The sequence below is a fragment of the Ctenocephalides felis genome, unplaced genomic scaffold, assembly GCF_003426905.1.
Source record: "Ctenocephalides felis isolate EL2017-DRISC unplaced genomic scaffold, ASM342690v1 CF-g0.4_SCAFFOLD_03573, whole genome shotgun sequence".
NCBI classification, from domain to species: Eukaryota; Metazoa; Arthropoda; class Insecta; order Siphonaptera; family Pulicidae; genus Ctenocephalides; species Ctenocephalides felis.
The window spans coordinates 8713163-8734350 of NW_020539727.1; the positions used below are offsets into that span (position 1 = coordinate 8713163).

At 29.3% G+C, this 21188-nt stretch overlaps 1 protein-coding gene and 1 long non-coding RNA gene across 2 annotated transcripts in view; one reads left to right on the top strand and one right to left on the bottom strand.

The window, feature by feature from the left end:
- Positions 1-21188, top strand: part of LOC113389386 — a 73321-nt gene that overhangs the window by 26068 nt on the left and 26065 nt on the right. The gene's annotated exons all lie outside the window — the stretch shown is intronic.
- Positions 9320-10491, bottom strand: LOC113389387. Its single transcript, XR_003368249.1, has 4 exons — positions 10005-10491; positions 9651-9863; positions 9515-9558; positions 9320-9449 (listed from the first exon to the last, which is right to left on the bottom strand). It is a non-coding gene; the product is annotated as an uncharacterized LOC113389387 (long non-coding RNA).

Genomic DNA, 21188 nt, shown 5'->3' on the forward strand with positions numbered 1-21188 from the left:
CAATTCACTTTAATAGTCGAAATAAATAATGTTAACTTTGCAATTCAGTATATAAAATTCTTACAATTAGTGTAAAAAATGAAATAAGGTCCTTCAATTCCAACTGTTTGTTTTATTTTTTTACTTTTTATGTAAACATATATAAACGTCGTCGTACAATGTTTAAGCTCTTATTTTTTTGTATGAAATACAAATAATGAAAGCTATAGTATTTAAAATGGTCTATTTCAAAACATTCAAATTTTTTTGACTATTTCATTACAGTACCGAAAGTTCCAGCAATTTGGCACAATGCCATGCACTACTAGTGTAATGACAAATTAAATGATAACATTTTTTGATAAATGATTAATTTTGATAAATCATAATGTGACACAGATATAAAGAATCTAATTAGATAATTATTGATTAATTTTTGTAAACAATGCACAATTCCGTGAACTTTAAAAAGAAAGATTTTTGCAATGACGGTTACAATAAACTCAGTTTTTTTGCTAAATTCAAAGGAAGCTAATGATACTCTTCGTTATCGAGTTTAAAATTACATTTGTGAAATCAGTCTCATTCGATTCAGAATGATTTAAAACGTCTCTTTTTATGATAATATTATATATTTTTTTATATGTTTGAACGTTCATATAATGCGATATAAGAAGTTGGCTATGATATGATGGATGTGGAGACTTAGGGACCGATTATGTTATGAAAAACTTTTTTTCAATACTAAATTTTGACAAAAGCCATGTCGTTGCTGTGCAGTCTGGCGTTTTTCTCAGAAAACCTAACCCAGACACCGCACAAATGTCAAAAAAACTATTTTAGACAACAGGGTCTTTCTGACCTAGCTTCATAACATACGAGTGACGTTGCAGTATGTGTAAAACGCCTAAATGCACAGCAAATACACGACAGTATTCAGTATGTTTCTGTAGCATAAAGTATGGAAGTTGGTGAGTAACATGGCCTTGCCATAACATTGGTCTGTTGTGATGCAGAATCGGTCCATGAATATAGAGAATTGGTGAAGAGTTGCGATTAAACCATCTTAAGGAAGATTATTATGTCATGTGGTAAGTAGGGCATCAAAGATAATGTTCTGACCATTTCAGATCAGCACAAGTCTAAATTTAAAAACTAATATAAAAGTTGTTCATACCGAGAAGTTCATATAACTTAAGACACAATGCCACTTACACCTAGTATATAAATATTCAATTTTGATCTCATTAGTGTATTTACTATCCTCGGCCTCCTGTCTAATGGGAATATTTATCGTAATAACACGTTCCTTTCCGGTTGCATTACTCGAATGCATAAAGAATGAAAATCGTGGCTCTCGGCAAAAAGCACAATGCCTCGTCTACTTGTCTTGCTGCCTGATCGCCAAGCAGAAGTAACATAGAAGCGCAAGCTTATACGTAGTTAGAATTAAATACTTGCGAATAATTATGCGTTTAATAAGCATGAAATGAAGGATATGTGGAAATACACATTACTTAATTACACGAGTAATTATTGAAATACAAGCATTTTTAGAGTTTCTTTACGAAATGACCATAGGAATAACAAAGGTCTCTTCACGTAATGTATTAGACGACCTAATGGTCACACGAAATGACTTCTGGTGGAAATAGTAAATCGTCTTATTATTATTATTACAGATATTTCATATAATTCGACTAACATACTGTTCAAGAATGTTTTTATCTTACACTAATTGCAAACAGTTTTTTTCATCAAAGTTAATTTGTAAGTTCGTAAATTCACAATTAATGTTAACAATTTATGATCATTTTCTACGTTTTTTTTATTGACAAATTGATAAACGTCTCAATTTTTGGTGGAATTTTTTGATACAAGGTACTATAATTTTACTACATTAAATATTTGTAATTAATATATGGTGGTGCCTCGATTTCTTCTTAGGGTAATAATAATAATAGAAACATATCATATACAGATAGAATAGCCTTCAATCACAACAATTCATCGGTTCATCAGTTTCACTTGCTATTCAAATAGTAATAATAATATTAACTCTTGAATTTGAAATACAAAATATAAAATTTTAAATAAACAAGAAATAGATCCTAGTGACAAAATTTAGTCTACTTTTGTTCAGCAGTCTATAGTTAAACCAACATTTAGTATAATTCTATTAATATAGGTTTTGCATAAAGCTTTATGCTTGTAAATATTTTTTTATATTTGTTATTTATATAAATGATTTTAGATAACTCAGATTTTTTTAAATACTACATTTTGGTATCAATTTTGTACGAGTTTTCTTATATAAATATTTTTTTTATTATTAATGCGTATTTTTATATTAAACTAGCCGGCCCGACAGACTTCGTCCTGTCAAAAAAAAAAATTGTAATGTGGCGGTGTTTTGTGCCTACCTTTTTTCTATTCTTTGCCAAAAATTATCCTGAACAGAACCGTCACCCTGGTAATAATTCCCTGTGAATTAAAAATAATTAAATAAAACACTATAAGCATTTAAAAGTAAGTAATTTTAATAATGTAAATCATAATTCAAAAATCAGTTCAATTTTCATTGTAGTGCTTTGTGATAAACGATGTTTTTTGTTTGATTACCTACTGGCGCATAGACAAACAAATCTGATGGTTTTCTAATACGGGAACAAACTACATACAATTTTCCATGTGAGAAACATGGGTTTTCTAAATTAATACCACAAACACTTAATAATACCATAAACGCACTGGAAACGCATTGGGATGCATGGTGCGAGAACATCTTCTGCTTTATACTATCCTTTGCAACATTATAATTGCCGATCCAACCTCTAATTGAAGATTGTGAGGTGACAATCCTAGCAAATCCAGCGAGTTTAAAAACTCCGGCGGATCGTCTTGGTTAGTTGCCGAATCAACTGATTCGCCTGTAATTTGTTCTTGAATTTTGAAATTTAATTCATTTACATCAATGTTTTTGGCTGCCAATATAGCTTGATTAATAGAAAGATATTTCTATGTTTATATAAATATATTCAAAATTAGATTATCAAAAACTACACAAAATGTCATGACATCGATCATTGTTTTTTTACAAATTGCGTTGCCTACTCGATTAAAGAAGAAAGGGGCTGTTTTTAGGGTTTTCCGGGCAATTATTCATTTTTTTCTCGCCGTAACAACCATCCTTGGACTTTAACGAACATTTTAAAAACAGAATTGGCCAAATTGGTCCAGGCGTTGTTGAGTTATGCGCTTACCAACACATTTTGCGATCCATTTTTATATATAAGATAAAAACAATTCATGACTCACTGCAAACTCTATTGCAATTTATATTACAAATTGCGGCTAAGAACAATTACAATTTATATAATACTCAACTATTATATTATATTTGTGCATGGAATAAAAAATCAATTTATTAGAACTGAAAATGCTTTGAATGCTTTAATATCTTAATTTTAGATGCAAAAATTAACAGTGTTTTAGATTGTCTGACTTTAATAGGACTATAAAAATTCATGAATGAACATGAAGTTATAGAATTTAATTTTGTTTTGTATTTTTTTTCATTTTGCAAATTTCTTATATTAACCAGAAATATTCTTTGTATAAAAATGTTTTAGTAGTTTTTAAATTATTTAACTTTCCGTAGGGTAAGTTATAAATAATAATCGCAAAAAATCGAAAATGAAAATTTTTGCATATTTTTGCATTTCAAAGGTTTCTGAACATGTTGGCATTCCTTAAGAAAAAATAAATAAATGTGTGTGTATGTATGTATGTTTGGATACAATTTTTCGTCCACGATTTCGGGCGCACGAATCAACCGATTTGAATGATTCCAAAAATCATTCTAAAGTTCTAAAGCCCACTTATATACTTCAAATGAATAATTTTAAGTTTGCAATTCTTATGAATATTGGACAATGTTACAGTATTTATAATAATCTATTTGAAAACATTTAATATTTCTCGAACTTTTCGTTAGAGTACGGAAAGTTCCATCAATTTGCCTTGAGGCACGATGCCACACACTACTAGTTTGATTTTATGAACAGAACAATTAAAATGAATTAATTGATCCTAGTAACAATATTTCATTTACTCTTATTTAATAATGCCAGTCTAATACAAATTCCTATGTAGTACCAATTCATTATAAACTTCGTGGATTCGTGATTGTGTTCCTTAAGTTTGTAATTAATATATTATAAACTCAATTTTTTCTAAGCAGTTGCTTAGATTTTCAATATAATCATTTAATGTTTCTATATAAATTTTTAGCTAACTTAACAGTACCCTCCCAAATTCAATGTCTATTGTCGACTATTGGTGACCTAACCTAGCCAGTAGCTTTAAAAAACTACTTGCAAATGTCTTGTGGAAACCAGATATAATCATCCAATGCTTCTATATAAATCTTTAGCTAACTTATCAGTATCTTCAAAAATTCAATGTCTATTATCGACTATTGCTGATCAAGTCACAAGATTTAAAAAAACTACATGCTAACTGATTTGTGGAAACCATTTAACCTCAAACCTGGTATTAATGACTTATAGTGTCCAATTTTGGAGATGTATCAGATATAGTTACATTCAAAATTTTCACATCGATATCAGCTATGAGACTGCACACTCATTATGGCCCCTATAAAAAAAATCATATGAAAGAGCAGTCTATTATTTGAAGAAGTTGGAACTCCATGCCAATAAATTAATTGCGCTACTTAAGATTCCATATTCTGGAAAGCTCAAGACAAAAAAATACCAACAAATAATATCCTAACCGAATTAATGATATTCTTCTTAAATTTATGGTCTATGTCTGGATTATGTTTAACATGAGAAATTTAACATTTCTTTAATTTTTCTCCAATGACCGGATCCAAAGTCCATGTTGGGCTTTAGACTAGAGAGAAATGCCTTGTCGGTTGATATTTCCGTCCAATAATTCCATTGGTATTTTATTTGCACGGACAAACGATGGGCGCTATGTAAGATGAATAGCAATTACTAGCCCATGGAGAAGTTCTATGATGCTATATACGCTCTAAGCTGGTGATATAAAATATTGTAATTTATTCGCAATGCGATACAAACAAAACGACTCGACAGATTCGCGAAGGAATTCGAGATGCCGCGGGCCGATCACTTATTCTACGATAAAGATGAAGATATATCTGACTGACGATTTGATAGTTTGTAGAGTTCCGTACCCTGAAGGGCCATCTTCTGTCTTGACAGACATATGATAAAAGTCAAATGATTTGATTTATACTACATGAATCGTTGGAATCTCAAAGTTCTCTCTCAAAAGAAGCCAATTCTCCAGAAAAATAGACCGAGGCAACGCTCCCTTATTGGTACAAAAACAGTGAAAACGCTATGTGATTAATATACGAAAAGGCATTTTATTTCTTGCAATTGTTATGACACATCAGAAAGATGCAGTTATGGTAACATTCTTTTTTGAAATTTGTGCATTTTCTAAGTTAGCTTTTATATCTAAAACACCTGACTGCACTGCAAATGATTTTGGACAGTTTTTCGTACCAAGAAAAGAGCATAACACAGCGTTGCCATAACAACGCTATGTTTATGGGACGTCCAATAATCACGTGATCGATTTTTTAAGGATTTTTTGACTCACCCCTAGTGATTTGTGGTGATATTCAAAATTACCGCTCCTCCCCACTAAACATCACGTGTATTTTTAGTTACGAGAAAAAATTGTAGTGTATATTTCTCTTGTCCACGTGATATTTTGTGATTTTTTGTCAACCCTCTCTCCTCCTAAAAATCTCAAGTGATTAATAGACGCCTGCCTATGGTCTGAAACTTACTAAAAATTGTTAGACATCCCCATGGCTTAGTGAACAGAGCTGTGGGGTTGAAACCAAATTCCAGTTCGATACCCACAAGACAGCCTGATGTCAAGCTATATTAATATCGGTTTGTAATTGGAAATAAAGATAGCAATGTGTTTGCAAGTATAAAAGGCCCTTACTGGTATCAATAGAAAAAATCATTGATATTACAGAATTTATTATAATAAATTCATCACATATAGAGATAGAGCAATCGTTTGAATCGTCTTAAGCAAGAAAGGGTATTATGAAGGATAAGTGTAATATGTAGAAAATCATTATATATGTTAGGGTGGTCCTTAATATGGACATTTTCGAGTTTTCTTGCTCCCAAGTGCTCAAATGATTCCAAATTGATAAAAAAAATCCTCTATAAGTCTTAGCTCTTATTATTGTCTTTTATTTACATTAGATACTGTGCAATTCAAACAAAGTTTTGTATGGAAATAGCATGGAAAAGTTTTCAAGAACTTCAAAAATGTTTTTAGATATAACTTAGCAAACAAATGAATGAGTTTTACTGAAAATTTTACGCTCTACAAAAGAAATTATAAAAAACCTGTTTTGTAGACCGTCGAATTTTCAATAAAAGATGACACAATTTTTTTTTTTTTTTTTTTTTTAATTTTTATTTTCAATAGCAATCAGAATACATAACTATTCTATGAGCTATTTGGCTTATGTCATTCACTCACACACATACACACACACTTGCAAACACACATATAAATTTATCGGATCAATATTACAATCATATTCAGAGAATCACTTCAATAAATGATTCAATTATTCTGTTTATATAAGGTTGTGGTAGTTCTATGGTTCCTCCATATTATCTTCGGGCAGCTTCTTCTTCAGTCTTCTTGAAGTTGATGTCTCAAGAAGCTGAGTGACTATATTGTTTGAATGATGTTGTAGTTTTTGAAAGTGTTTTATACTGTTGATTTGTATTATTTTGTTTATAAAATCAATATGAAGATCGTCGTGTAAAGTTTTGTTACTAACAAACCACGGAGCATCAGTAATCTGCCTCAATATTTTCGATTGGGCACGTTGTCACTTTTAATTCATTTGTCGCTAAGTTATACCTAAAAAACAGCTTTTAAATTTTCGAAATTTTTTCCATGCTAATTCCATATGAAGCTTTGATTGAATTGCGCACTATCTAAAAGTTAATATTGAGGGCTCAAACTATTAGAGAATTTTTTTAATCAATTTAGAAGCATTTAAACCATAAAATTTGAAAATTGTATTTTGAAAATTGTAGTCCATATTAAGGACCATCATATTTGTCTAAGAAGTCAGCAGCAAGTTAAATTATGATTGCTGTTGAATATATATTGCAATATTGGATAGCTAAAAAATACTTAAAATCCTACTATTATTTGGAATAACTTAAAAAAGATCTAACACAAAAATCAATTGTTTGACCTCACAATCTTCATTTACAAATCTCTTAGTTCTTTTACAATTAAGTTATTACTGAATCATAAGAATTTCCACCTTTTTTTAAAATAAATTTATTTATTATTCCTTGCACAGATTACAATATAATAGCTGAGTATTATTATATAATTTGTAATTTGCATGCAGTGCATCTGCATTTGTTGTAAGCCGCAAATTATAATATAAATTGCAATGGAGTTTGCAGTGAGTCATGAATTGTTTTAATTCAATATAGAAATACGCATTCGAAATATTAAAAGAAAATATTATAGACTTGATAGGAAACAATTATTTTCAATTGTTTGAGACCAAATTTGGAAAACTTTGGTGTGTGTTGTGAGTCGATTCTTGACATTTCTTTCACGGGTTTTCCCAAAAAAATGCTGAAGGAACACAGACATTATATTTATTGAATATCCACGGACAGTAGTAAGTAAAACAAAAAAAAATTGAAAAATGCTTAATTTGTACGGTATAAAACTATGTCATCTGTTCGAGATGGGTCAGACACCTAAAACCTTGTGGTTGCATGGCCAAAGTTCTTACTACTGAGCCATGGAGAATCCCTGATTGTCCCTGATATAAAATATAATTTCTTCATACAAAAATTGCTCACTTAAATTCCAAGCCTGAGATTTCCATTTATTACTACTAATATACCTTGGCATATTTCCCTCACTTTAGCAAAAACCAACAAACAACGCAGTCGTCTATCCATACTTATTACCGATTAACCATATATCTTTTAATTACCATTAATTACCATTACCAATGACTCACTCCAATAATAACATAATCGATTCAATTTTATTCTCACGAGACAATTTGCTGTGACCTTTATGTTGAATTCTTTGAAATGTTTTGATTTCCACAATCTGGAAAGATCAGTTTTTTTCTTACTAGGACAACTTTCATAAATTTAAAGCAACGACTGACTGAGTGGAACATGGAACAGGAAGCGGCGGCCTTTCTAACGTAAGATGTAAGAATTTATTGATTACGAATTGGCGCAAAAAATCGGATTGCTTAATTAAAAATTATGAAATAGTTTGTTGTTTGATGGCTGATCTAACCTGGCATTGGGAATTGGATAACCTGTTGTAAAATGAACGAAAACAACTTTGAACTACTTGGTATAATGTAGCTTCTTATAGTTTAGCAAAACAGTAAATAGAGACTAATGGTTTTTTCAAAAACTTGGATACTGAAATAAGGCTTCAACATTGGAAGAAGAGTGAATGAACAAAATTAGAATTTTGTTCTATTGAACTCTGTTGTCTCGTTTCCACTTTTTTAGCTTTACAAATGAGATTGAATTTGTTTTGGAACGTTTCAAATTATTTTTAATTATTTGAGACCAAATTTGGATAACTGGTGTGTGTTGTGAGCTGATTCTTGACCTTACTTCCAAGTTTTTCCAAACAAATTCTGAGTTTTAAATATTTAGAAGTAATTCCACAAAATTGGATAAGATAATATATATTATCTTATCCAATTTTGTGGAATTACTTCTAAATATTTAAAACTCAGAATTTCCGACTGGAAATTGAAGTATGGCGCGGATCAGGGCTGCCCTAAATTAAGTAGGGTCCCAGTGCGGCAACCGTACTTGGCCCCTATGCGATATGTAACGCCTTGCCGGATAAGGTCTGTGTTGGGCAAACTGTTCCGGGCCCTAATCGAAAATATGAAATGGCCCCTATAAAAATATCGAACTTGGCCCTTAACTTAAAATAAGCATATGGCCCTGAAAATAATATGTGATATGGCCCTGAAAAATATATTTGATATGGCCCTGAAAAATATATTTGATGCGGCCCTGAAAATAATATGTGATATGGTCCTGAAAAATATATTTGATATGGCCCTGAAAAATATATTTGACGTGGCCCTGAAAATAATAATTGGCATGGCCCATAAAAAAATGCATATGCTAAATTTTTTTATTAATTCTTTTGATAACAATATTTTAATATATAATAACAATAAATAACAAATGTTAATTAGGTTTTATTGGTCCGCCTATGATCTCTCCCATTCTCCCAATCACGGGAATAATTTATAACCTTCCCGAGGGCTTGGTTAAATGCTTGCTCTTTAATAGGGCTCAACTGCGGATTTTTAATTGATTCAGTTGTCATTATACCTGTAACAAAATGTATAGCCATAAATAATAAAATCATCTATGTGTACTGTGTGAATAATACCTACCATATAAACACTTCACAAGTTCACTGTCTTTAAGACATTAAACACTAAAAAAATAAAAACTAAAAATTAAAATTAAATTATTCGATAATAATAAAAAGAAAAATACACGATAAATTGTTAACAAGAATACACTTACTTGAAGCATTGCGCGACTTATTGCCTAAATTTATGTTACATTCCGACAACTGCTGATCGACGTTATTCTGATTTACAAAACGCCCTTTATTCAAGCGGTATTGTTTTTTCAGAACATCTTGCCTTCTGTTTATGGTTTCTTCATTGTCCGTAGAAAACGCATATTCCTTTTGTTGCAATATTTTTAACTTTTCCAAGGCAATTTAATATGTATCTGAAATTACAACTCAAATCAAAGATATGTTTATATATATATATATATATATATATATATATATATGTGTGTGTGTGTGTGTGTGTGTGTTTGTGTGTATATAACAAAATACACAATACGTAGTTGATCAATAATACTTACTCGCGTAATCTCGTACATCCACCTCATGAAGACTCCAATTATCCGATGCTGGTGCCGCCCGACGCTTCACCAAATCTTGAAGAAGAAGTAAATTTTCTCCCGATAGCTCATAATTATTTAAAAATGGGCATTCGAATTTATCTTATCCTTCATTATATATCAACCAATCCACCGGCACTACATCGATACTCTATTTTCACTTGTATCATTGAGAAATAAAACAACACAATGCACTACTTTTCCACTGATTATTAAACGATAATTACACGACGTTCTTTTAAAACAAATAAAAATATATCGTAATAATATTTCGTAATTTTCGCACTTCCTATTAAACACATAACGACCGCTTAGCTTGGCATTCAGTAATGAACTAAAAAACTAACAATGGTCCTCTTTGATAGAAGATGAAGTTCTTACATACATGTATTGGTGCCTCGATCGTATTCCATATTATCAATCAATGGTTTATATAATATCATATGCAACGGCGCGATGATGATCTCTTTCTCTGCATTCAATATATACTTATATATATATATATATATAAATTTTTATGGGTCGTCGAATAAAAAAATTAATGTACTATTAATTTTTTTACGTAGAACTTCAATATTAGATCTATTTGAACTAATATCAGTATTTCTGTCCACATAAAAAAATTGTTCGAAATAATATTTGACAAAATGTTTGTTGCCTATTCGTATTATATGAGCAACCATAAATGTATATTGTTCACAATCTGCTGTACGCCGGCATCTATAAAGTTAACGTGTGACATAGCGCCGATCTTTCTTACTCTTGCCCACTCTATTTCATTCGATGTTAATGTTTAGCAGTATTTAGAATATGTTAAAATGAAATGTAAAACTTTTGATATTTATTATTGAAGTAAAATTATGTAAATTTATTTCAGTTTTTCTACTTGTCCTATGTCAAGGTCCTATGCTTTAGATAGACCAAGTACGCATAAGGAAAAGGTCATCGATCCTGTTTCTGATTGTTACACTTTCGATACTCGATATGAGTTAATATTCATGTATAGTCTAGACTCTAAAATTAATAAATACGATATATGTGTGCTGGACGAATTTTCTAAGAAGGTCCTATATCTTATGCAAACAGTTCACGTACGCAGAATTGATCTTATTATTTCTACTTATTACATTCGATATGATTATTATATATATATATATATATATATATATATATATATATATGTATATATAATTTCAGTGAGGAAACTACTATTATTATTAATAAATTGATCATAACTTATAGTACATTAATTTTTTTATTCGACGACCCATAAAAATTTATATATATATATTTATATATTATATGTCTCACATGACAAAATCGAAAAATAGTAATATACCCAATAACTTCTAATCACAAAAAGTATTATTTTTATTAAAAAATTATTTTATTGTATTCGCTATAATTTTAATATCTTGTTATATAATCGATTCAATAATTATTTCTATTGTTAATAAATTTTATGTAATTTCCTATCTTTCATGATTTTATTAATTTTATTAAAAAAAAAACACTTTTTGGTTTTGTATTACCATTGGATTTTTTGTTCAAAGTTGTATAAAGCTTTCGTAAATTCGTATATTATATTTATAATATATTGATAATAATGAATACCATGCAGATTATGGAAAGAACGAAAAAATATATTGTTACCGATTACATATTGTTATTATTTATTAATAGTTATTTTTTATAATTCATTTATTGTTTATTATTTATTATTTCTTTATTATTAATTATGTAATTTATTTCTATATTTATTTTAGACTATAACGACAATCATTGATCAATAATACACATTATAATCCTTTTTTTTTACAAAATATTAATAAATCAAACTATTTTGATTCTATTGATATTGAATCCTAGTAGGATTCAAATAAAGAATGCAGATAGGGCTTGTCTAAATAATCTGTGGGTAAGCCGTATTAGGGCTCTAGTAATGAATTTCCAATACGGACCGTATCATCATATCATGGGCAATACGTATTAGGGGTACAACAGGGCATCCGAATATGGCCCGTTTCAATTATTATAGGGCAATCCGTGTTAGGGCTGAATTCAGGCATGCCTTTTATGGACCCTATTCAAATTACCATATTAGGGCCGCCCATATATGGCCCCTATGAGGGCCATGCACTAAATTCCGTAATACGGACGCCGGAGTACAGCCCTATAGGGGCCTATAGGGGCCGGACCTGAGTTAGGGCTTGCCGTAACAAATTTCTACTCGGGATCTTTTGAGACAAGTCATACAAAATTGATACCAAAATTTATTTTTTTCGAAATTGCTAAATTGATTAGTTTTGTGCGATAAGCAGCAAAGCCCTTTAGCAGAAAAGTGCAAAAATGTTCGTTCTAGTTCAAAATTCTGAGCCGATTTTAGAAGTTCAAAAACTTTTGGAAAATATTATTAAATAGTGCTACTTAAATTTTGAAAGGCTCAGCCAGGTGGTTCCTCCATATTAAATTGTTGAAAAAGAAAGATGAGTTTAATGAAACATTTTATGGTTATGAAGAACATGATCTTGAAAAACATACCTAATAAAATATTGTGAGCTTATTCAAATCAATAATATGCTGAATCAATTTCAAATATTTAGAGACAATTCGACAAAACTGGAAAAGATAATTTACTCATTGAAAGACTTGATTTGATTAATTTTGTGCGATAATCGGCCAAGACTTTTCTTTGTAATTAGCAGAAAAACACAAAATTTCTTGTTCTAGTCAAATATACTGAACTGATTTTAAAAATTCAACAACTATTGGCTGGAAATCGTCCTTATTCGTTTTTTTTTTGGAAAAGCTGATTTTTTTCCATAATGAATTGAAAAAAATGATTTCATTAATTTTCTAAATTTTCTTCATAATGAATTGTTGAAAAAAAATGATGGTTTTGATGGAACTTTTTATGGTGATTCGGTTTTTACTTTTAAAATATCTCCGAGATTCTGAAAAAATGGTTGGTCCTTCATGATTTGAGCAGAAGTTAAAAGCATTCTCTACGACTTTTTTTTTTAAAAAAAAAAGGTTTCAAACTGAATCGGTTTCAAAACTTTTAAATCCATTCGATCAATTTCGCTAAGAACTCGCTCTGGCTATTTTCGCGAGCCAGATTTTTTTCGTTTTAGCTACAAAATTCTGAACCAATTTTGAAAATTTAAAAATTATTTGGAGGTAATCAGTTTGTGGCCAAAATCGGTCAGGTCATTTCTTTGTAATTGAAGTTTTTTTGTTTCAATTAAACTTAATATGGTGATGTCATAAGGTGTAAAGTCCAAACGAACATTATAAAATACAGTTGAAGAATTATGATACTTTATTAAATTTTGGAATAATTGGCCAAATCATATTTCTGAGAGATATGCATTGAAAATTGCATTGATTCGTTTTTAGTAGAGCAAAAACTTTGTTAGCAAAACCTCTATTATTGATTGAATCGATTATAATTATAGGCAAAATGTCTAGCTTATTTCACTGTGCAATTTTTGATGTGTACCTTTGAAATTTACTATACAAATAAAAAAAATTCTATTGCAATAGTTGAGGCTTGAAATAGGTACGGTGAATTGAATGAAAAGTTCTTTGCATAAAATAATAATAAAATATAATAGAATCGAAGGTGCGGCCCAAGTTCCGACCATCAACAAGATATGTCAATGTGCTTTGAGAGAATGTCAACAATACCATATTAACATATATGTATGTATATACATATATTTATGTGTATGTGTGTGTATGTATATTTATGTATATATTTATTTTCCTAGGTACTTAACATATATATTGTCACATACGCTTAGGGCTTCACTCTCTCTTTTTTCTATTACCTGGGATAATGCACCTATGATACAAAACATACTGATCTCAATTATTCCAGAAAAAACTAGTGGTGTATGCCATCGTGCCTTAAGGCAAATTGCTGGAACTTTTCGTACCAGAATTATATATTCGAGAGAAACAAATCAGTAATCAATACAAATTGATTAATGATTTGCAACAATTGTTTTATACATTTTCAAATAGATAATTATAATCACTAATATAATTTATCGATCATGAAATATACAGTGAGGATCTTATCGCTCAAAGCACTTGAGAAAATTTACATTAGCAAGAGGTGCCGAATGAATCCATCTGAGGATATACTTCTTACGATCAGAATGAGGTTTTTGAAATATATACATTTTCAAATTGAATTGTAAATTTAAAATTCATATTTGAAGTATAAAACTTTGCATATTTTTGAAAATTTTGAAATAAGTTTTTCGGAAAAATTTGAATTTGCTTTAAATGTATAGGTAAACTTTAAAAATTAAAAAAATTGGTAGAACCCAAAAAAATTGTAACAAAATTAGTAATCATTTTTAAATGCTTTATTATAAAATATCTGATGATATGATGTGCATATGTCTAATAATCATTTTTGACTGCCAAATATAATTTTCTTTACTTTTTCTTCTCTATCTCCGAAACCGCTAAACCTGCCTTACCAAAAATATCAATTATCCAAAATTATCAATTATTCATTTTGTCGTTATAAGTAAAATGTTTTTTGAATCATTAGAATCGGGTACTCCGTTTCTCAAAAACTGAATTACCGTTTTTGGCTCTTCTTGCCACAAATCTCCAAAACGGCTAAACCTGCCTTCACCAAAAACTAATCAGCATGTCTCCTTATCAATAGGAAATGAATGTTATTTGAACCATTCAAATCGGTTGATTCGTGCGCCCGAAATCGTGGGCGAAAAATTGTATCGAAACATACATACATATATACATACATACTACACACACACACATCATTTTATTCTGAGGTATTCCAAAATGTTCAGAAACCTTTAAAACGTAAAGATATGTAAAAAAAAATATTTTCGTTTTTTGCGATTACTATCACGGAAAGTTATAAAATCAAAATATAAAAAAGTCAATTTTTTCTAAAAAATTTCAAAATTTCTAATTTGGGAAGTTAAATATACTTTTATAAATTTTAACTCGGTATTTTGACAAATTCCTAATATAAAATTAGAAATATCTGAAATAATAATAGAAAAACTATTTGCTTTAATAGAAACGAATTTTGAGTTTTGAGGATGGAGAAAATATCGATGACAACTATGTTAGGAAGCAACTTAATTTGTCAGCAGATCATCCTATTTTAACCCTTTCTACTCGGATGCCGCGTAAATTCATGTAAATCTCGGAATTCGCGAGTGGAAAGTGTTAAATCAAAGTTTACATGGCCTAAATATTTCATTAAAATTTGTATGTCGAAAAGCCTCCTTGAGCATTTTGATCAATAATAATAAAATATCTGTAGAGCAGTGGCAAAGTATCAGTTTTTTACTATGATCACTGATCAGCAAATTTTTGATACTTAGAATGTCTATCCAGTAATTGGACACGTAGTGGAATAATGAGCATTTTTTTTAGTATGAGCGTCTATTCCATATCGCAAAGTATCAGTTTTTTAGTATGATCAACTTTAATATGAGCAACTTTTGGTACTTAGAATGTCTATCCAGTTATAGGACATATATGTTTCATATGGCAAAGTATCAGTTTGTTTTAGTATGATCATCCATCAGCAACTTTTAGGTACTTAGAATGCCTATACAGTGATTAGACACGTAGTGGAATAATGATCTTTTTTTTTAATATGAGCACCTAATCCATATGGCAAACAGGCTAGGTATCAATTCTTTAGTATGATCGCCTATGAGCAAATTTTTGGTACTTAGAATGACTAAATCGAATGCCAATCCAGTGATTGGACGTCTAGGTATAATGGTAAATGAGCTAATACGAAAGTTAAAGTTTATATAAGAAAATCCAGTTTTTTTTTAATTTTTTATGACAAATAGTTCATCTCCTCTGACCATCATCTTTTACCCAAAGGTTGTCGTACTTTAGCGCCTTATTGCGTGCACCAAGTACAGAAGCAGGCATTATTCATTGAGCAAAAAGCAAATAAAAGAATTCTCTATCGTTCAGAAATAGAAAACAGACTAACAACATCAAATGTTGACTTAAATACTTATCCTTTTGGCAAGTTGCATAGAAAGTGAGATTCTTGCGCGTTTGATACGAAATTAGCAGATTTTCTCTCAAGAAATATTTTGAGGAGAGATTGTGAAAAATTTCAAATATGTTGAAGGTAAACATTGGTATAGATATTTAATAGTACAAGGTGATTGCAAAGTATAGAAATGCAAAATTCATACAAGGAGAAATAAATTGTAAGACGAAATTTGTACATGAACTAGTCTACAAACTAGTAGTACTAGTAACTAGTGGTGTATGGCATCGTACCTCAAGGCAAATTGCTGGAACTTCCCGTACCGTAACGAAATGTTTGAGGAATATTAAATGTTTTCAAATAGATTATTATAAATACTGTAACATTGTCTATTGTCTAATATTTATAAAAATTATATAAACTGAGTTGCAAAGTTAAAATTATTCATTTAAAGTATATAAGTGAGATTTCTGAATTATTTTCGATATAAAAAAAAATTGAAATGAATTTTTTTGTTCCAAAAGCAATTGTTTTGTCAACACAAGCAGAAAGTTTTTAGAATCACTCAGATCTTTGAAGAATTCAGATACTTAGTTCTCTCAAAAACTGCCATTTTTTGTATATTTAGTTCCGTATCTCCAAAACAGCTGGACCTGCCTTTGCCAAAATCTAATCACCTCTTCTTTCAATCATTACAAATTGAATGTTTTTTAAATCATTCAAATCGGATGCTCCGTTCTCTCAAAAACTCGATTTCTATTTTCTGCACTCTTTACTGCGTATCTCCAAAACTGCTGGACATGCCTTTGCCAAAAACTAATCAGCACATCTCAACAGGAATCGAATGTTATTTTAACCATTCATATCGGTTGATGCGTGCGCCCGAAAACGTGGACAAAAAATTGTATCCATGCATACACTCACACACATCCATTTTTTCCAAGATAACCCAAAATGTTCAGAAACCTATGAAACGTGAAGAAATGCAAAAAAATTTATTTTAGATTTTTTTTGCGATTACTATAACTTATCCTACGGGAAGTTAATAATCAAAGAAATAAAATGTAAGGATTTTTTTCTCATAAATAACCAATCAAATTCAAAGTAAGAAATTGAGGAAAAAATCGTTTATAATTTGCAATAAAATTCTGGTATTAACTTTAGTCATCACCTGGTTGTATCTCTACAATCTCAGTTCTTGGAGTCAAATTCCAAAAATTCTAAATTCTAAATTCTAAACAAACATGTAGTAAAATTGTTCAAAAAAAATGCTGTTATTCTCCACGACATCACTAAATAGATATATTATTATTTTTAATAGTCATATGGTTTACTAAATAGATTAATATTTTGAATAATCATACATTCCTGAAGAATGCACAGCATATGTATAAATTTATATACTTTATAAATAAATAAAAATTAAAAGATTCAAGTTAGTATATTTTCATAGACATTACTTTCAATTTCATTTAATAACAATTTGTGAAATTATAAATGCAATTACATAATTTGAATTTTTGTAGAAGTCTAGTTTTGTATGCAAGATCAATTTATTTTATTATTAGTATAAAAGTATAATTTTCTGAATATAATAAATAAAAAAACTCAAGTTAGCATATTTTCATACCCATTAATCTCAATTTAATTTATTAACAGTTAAATTGTATTCAAGGGCTAAATGACCCCCAGGTCAAAGGTTTATATTTAATATACATTTTTTTCAATTACAATATTTATTACAACTGTTAAATAAATATATACATGATAAAAAAATGATAGAGAGTTCGCGAAAAAATAAATGCAATTCCATAATTATCAAACTATTTCTAATACTGTTACTTTGTTATATTTATTATTATTTGTTACTTATTGTTTTTATTCTACTTCATTCTTTTTCTAGTATTATTTTAATTATTCACAAATTTTATTTATTTTATTTTTTTATTTATTAATTTTATTACTATTGTTATTTGCTTTTATTTTATATTGAATCATCATAATATGGATATCATTTTAATGAAATTACTATCCTTTATTTTGTACTCTATTTTATTTATATTTATGTTATTATTCACTTATATTACTAGATGTTATATTATTTAGCAGTTGTAACAGATAATGCAATTTAAAAAAAAAACATAATTTAAACTTTAGTAAAAGTCTAGTTTTGTATGCACGATATTTTATTAGGAAAGTTTCACAATATAATATTTTTCATAGTGTAGTTTTACTTAAGTTATTGCCTGATCTACTTATCAAGTCAAATATCCTTTCATTATTGAATTAAACAATTCAAAAGTAAATTTATTAATACAAATGAATATAAAGCATCCAATTTCTCCATTTCTTTAAGAGAGAGAGAAATCTAAAACGGTTTTCTAATTAAATACGTCTCATGCATTTTCTTTTCTATTTTGTCAATAAATTATTAAATATTTATGCCACGATATTAGATTTATTTCAATTGCAAAAAGCTTGATTAACAATAACAAAATGTTTGAAAATAACAAATCTTGTGAAAGTGAAGTAGAAAGAAAAGTTTAAAATTTTATATGGAGCTCACGAAGTGCGGGCTAGCACGAATTAGGTATCCCGGGTCACCCTCGGCCAGCTTGATATCAAGCAGTATATCAAATTTTCACTTGAAATTATAGATTTCAAATATAATCTCATCGATACAGTATAATAATCGATATATCGACATGTATCGGCAATATCGACAATTACCTTACACTTTACACACAAGGTGCGTATATGTACGTCAGTTTGGCCCACTGACCCCAAAACTGGGAGAAAAGAATGTCTTTGATTTTAATTTAACACCACAATTTCACCGATAATTCATACTGCACGTGTTAACTGTTCGAGTTCTTCGAGTATGTGATATTATGTGCTCTGGAAATTAAATAAAATTCAAATCGACATAGATTTATTCAAATTTGAATCGAACGTGAATAAATTAAGGTGATTCTAGCATCAGAAGAAATTCAATGGTGTGCGAGTCACATTCTTGTAAAACTTAGTAATTTTCTGTTTTTGTCAACTTGGTAATGTTGAGCTCTAATGATTTGAAAATTATGTATATTAACTGGTAACAAATTGTAAAAAAATGTACAGATGGAGGTCTAAATATCGGAATTTACTATCCTAATCGAAATTTCACCTGTTTAGGAGTATTAAAAAATATAATCTGTACACTTTTAAGTGGCGCTTTAAAATTAAAATAAAGATTTTTAGTTGTTTCAAATTGCAAGTGATCCAAAACTCCAAGAGACATTAATCAATATTACTTTCATGATGGATTTATAAACACCAAACTATAAATATTTAATTTGTGTTTCTAAGATCTATCAAGATTTACTATGCTAATCAATATATCAATGAATTTTAATAATTTATAAAAAAAAATGTTGGCTATATTTTAAAGCATTATACTATGACAAAAAAACAAGGAGTAGGATGTTCCTAAAAGTTTTCAATATCAATGTCTAGAAACTTAGTTTAATTTAGCAAATTTGAACCATCTGACGAGTAGTTTCAAAACTAGTGGTGCCTTAAGCATGATAACGTGCCTTAAGGCAAATTGCTGGAACTTCCGGTACCAGAATTAAATATTCGAGAGAAAAAAAACAGTAATCAAATATTGATCAATGATTAATAACAATTGTTTTAAACATTTTGATATAGATAATTATAATCACTATATATTTTAGCATTCATTAAATAAATAGTGACGATCTTATCGCTCAAAACACTTGAGAAAGCTTACATTAGCAAGAGATGCCGCCCGTGAATGAATCCACCTGAGGATATTTTTCAAACGATTAGAACAACGCATTTAAAATATTTACATTTTCAAACTGGTTTGTGATAGAACCCAACAAAATTAGTACTCATTTTATAAAAAAAAATTCAAATATCTGATAATTTGATGAGCATATATCTAATGATCATTTTTGACGGGCAAATATCTTTTTTTTACTTTTTTCTCTGAATATTCGAAATGGCTGCCTTACCAAAAATTTTGATAACTAAGAACTGCTTTTAATAATGTTCTTCGCGATGAAAAAAATCAATTATTTGGTGTAATTTTTTAATTTATTTATTTTAATTATTTAAAATTATAGACTAAGTTTAAAAGCTCTTGTACTTACGACAATAACAATTGACTTCAAATTAAAAAAATACTTCACCTCAGACTTTAATTTACCAGAACTGATCTCCTTACTTTCGCTTCTGAAACGATTTGTGATTTTGATCACGGTTCATTTGTTAAAAAGCGTGTGAATTAATTCACTTTCGCTGATACGATTTTTTTTTAAATGCCAAATAGAACATTAATTAACGACTAAAAGCGATTGATTGATTTTAACGATTTTCGAGATTGCTCGTTACGAAAAAATAGTTAAAATTAATTAAATCAGAGGTTATCGTACGAAAGTTTACGGGCCAACTTTTGGATAAAATAGAAATGTTATGGTAATGCTATGTTACGGGTCTATATTCGTATGAGTTGGTAGTAACAAATTTTCACAAAATTATGTATAAAATTATGTTAAATAGATAACTTTAACTTGGAAGATTAGTTAATAATCTATTTGAAAACATATAATATTCCTCGAACATTTCGTTACGGTACGGGAAGTTCCAGCAATTTGCCTTAAGGCACGATGCCATACACTACTAGTTACTCTTGTTATTGTATTAAATGATCCAAATCATTGGCAATCACTGCCACAAAACCATTATATTAGACTTGACTCGACTTGGATACGCAAAAACTTTCTAAAACTTTTCGAAAAGTTAGTAGATTAACATGTTATCACCAGCAAATTGATACCACTTATTCGTAATAACGTCATACGATATGCTGGCAACGAAAGTGAAAATCGTGAAGTAGAAAACTGGAAATCAAATGTAAAAAATATAAGTAATTTTTATTATTTATAACACGATGTGAAAATTAGGTATTCAATGCGTGAATTATAGCTGGCGGAACAATCGTTAAAAAAAGCATTTTTACGCTGGTAATTGGGTAATTAGGTAATTGAATTAGCCTTTCAAATTATTTCCTTGTATGAAACCTACAAAAAACTTCTTTAAGAATACTTTGTAGAGTA